Below are 2,500 nucleotides of genomic sequence, written 5' to 3' on the forward strand. Positions count from 1 at the left end.
GTGTGGACATTGTTTGTTGTCACACACTAAGTAGTGACATGTGTTTGTAGAGCAAGGAAATAAGCCTTTTATGGAGCTATACCATAAGGGCCTACTTCCCTTTTCCCGTACTCCGCTGATAATACACGAGTACAATGTTGACGGACGTACGATACATTATGTATTATCTCCGTATATTAACATAGATTAAAAAAAGTTATATACTCTCTTAATAAGACTCTATTTATGTAGTAGTTAGTGATATAGATAGTTATGGGTAGTGAATAATGATGATTGGTATCATGTGTACACTTCTAACCCTACAATTATCGTACGATAGTTTTTCCCTCCTGCATGACTCCCCCATGGAAAGTCTGTTCGGTTGAATCGTTGTGGCAGTGAGTCTGGGACATTCGTGTTCCGAACTGTGAAGTGCGAAACAAAGTGGTGACGATCACAACTTGAAAAAAAGAAAATAATAATAATAATAAATAAATAATGTTATAGATGGATACATGCCACATGCGTATTGTACATAACTTATAGTGCGGGGTAGGTGTTCCTGCGTGTGTTTAATATGGTGGTTTTGCAAGTTGGGAACAAAGCATTTCTTTGAAAAGTCGTGATTACTGAAAGCATCCGTGGATTGGGATTTCTGGATGCGACGAATATACGACATAGAACTGATCACCTCCAGTGAAAGAGGTAAGTGTAAGGGTGTTATGTCTCTGTTCGTATATGTTCTGACACTCCACGTTTTGAACAATGGAACGACCTTGTGGGTGTGTCGGGCCCTCTACAACAGGGCTCTGTTGTGTTTGGGGCTTGGAATACGTTGCATGTCTCTTTTGAGTGTAGGGACCTAAGTATTGTTTGCGAATATGTACGTATGTACACACACACACACAGTTGGTAGAGGTCCCGGCTGCCACTACGGCGATCCGGGTTCGAATCCCGTCCAGGGCTGAAATAATTTCAGTATCGCTGTGCAGTGCGGGTTGTTACTCCAACTTTCGTGGGCGGGGAGTTGGATGTGTGTGTGCGTGTAAGGTCACAACATTACCCATAGATCAGTCATCTATGAACTCTGAGCTCTCTTACGGGAGGGAAATAGCTGTCGATGACGAGTCCAACACGTGATCCAAGACAATAGTGAATCACACGCACACACACACAGTATATATATATATGTATATATACATATACATGCACAATATATATACATATGTGTGTGTGTGTGTGTGTGTGTGTGTGTGTGTGTATACATCTGCGTATGCATTACGTGTGTGAATGTCGTATATGTATATATTCTGGGTGGGTGCTTATGTGTATGCGTTGGTACTGTATGTATGTATGAATCTAAGCAGGTATATATGTATGTATGTATACATGTATGCATGTATGTATGTATTTATGTATATGTGAATGTGTATGCGCATACACCTTTACACGTGTACTGTATATACTTGGATGCGAAAATGTGAATACATGTGTACGGTTACACACATATGCTCATGCGTACGTACGTATGTACGTGTGTGTGTGTGTATGTGTGTGTGCGTGCGTGTGCGTGTGTGTGTGTGTGTGTGTGTGTGTGTGTGTGTGTGTGTGTGTGTGTTTGTGTGTGTGTGAGTCACCCCTGTAGCATCCGTTCTTGTTCAAGTCTCATAGTAGAGAATGACGTCATCCGTTGACCACTAGAATGCTCGTTTGCTCCAGGGCACATCGAGTTATGTGTGGATTCACGCGCGCGCGTGTATGTGTGTGTATGACTCACCACGGTCTTTGATAGTGTTGGACTCGTGATTGACAGTTATTTCCTCCTCGGATGAGCGCTCAGAGTTCATATATGAACGATCGCTAATGTTGTGACCTTACACGCACACACACCCCAACACCCTGCCCATAGGAGTTGGAGTAACGATTCGCAGCGCTGCGATACTGAATTACTTCAGCCTTGGGCGGGATTCGAACTAGAACCGCTGTAGCAGTTGTTGCCGCGCGTGTGTGTGTATGTGTGTGTATTTACCTGGTATCTTAAGGGAAGGGGAGCTACGCTCGTGGTGTCCGTCATTGTACCTCGCAGTATCTAGTTTGCTCTTAAATTCATGTATGGTCTTTGCACACACTACTGTTTCGTCCAATTTGTTCCAGGCATCCACCACTCTGTGTGGAAAGCTGTTCTTTTTCAGGTCCCTTCTATAACTGTCCTTTTTGAGTTTCTTTTCATGTCCTCTTGTATTTCTCTTATCCCAATTTAGTAAGTCTTCTCTGTCAAGGACTTCCATGCCTCTCATGATTCTATAGATGGTCAATAGGTCACCTCTTTCTCTTCTTTGTTCCAGAGTAGGTAATTTTAGTTTTGACAATCTCCTCATATGGCAGTTTTGAAAGTATTGGGGTCATTTTCGTAACTGCTCTTTGGATTCTTTCAATTTTCTTTGTATTATTTTTAGTACTGGGTGGCCATAGTGTCGCTGCGCACTCCAGCCATGGCCCTATCAGTGTGACTAGTATTTTC

General features: G+C 42.6%; 1 protein-coding gene across 2 annotated transcripts in view; it reads left to right on the forward strand.

Moving 5' to 3' along the window:
- The window catches only part of LOC143026248 (phosphatidylinositol 3,4,5-trisphosphate 3-phosphatase TPTE2-like), a 248,730-nt gene that overhangs the window by 35,651 nt on the left and 210,579 nt on the right, over positions 1-2,500 (forward strand). Inside the window, exon 1 of one of the 2 annotated variants that reach the window (XM_076186326.1) lies at positions 382-684. The exons of the other annotated variant lie outside the window; for it this stretch is intronic. The gene's annotated coding sequence lies outside the window, so the exon portion shown is untranslated. Of the gene's footprint in view, positions 1-381; positions 685-2,500 lie in introns of those variants that run through there. 2 annotated transcript variants of the gene reach the window in all.

This window comes from Oratosquilla oratoria, chromosome 6 (assembly GCF_046742065.1).
Source record: "Oratosquilla oratoria isolate Oo_2021 chromosome 6, ASM4674206v1, whole genome shotgun sequence".
In the NCBI taxonomy this organism is placed as follows: domain Eukaryota; kingdom Metazoa; phylum Arthropoda; class Malacostraca; order Stomatopoda; family Squillidae; genus Oratosquilla; species Oratosquilla oratoria.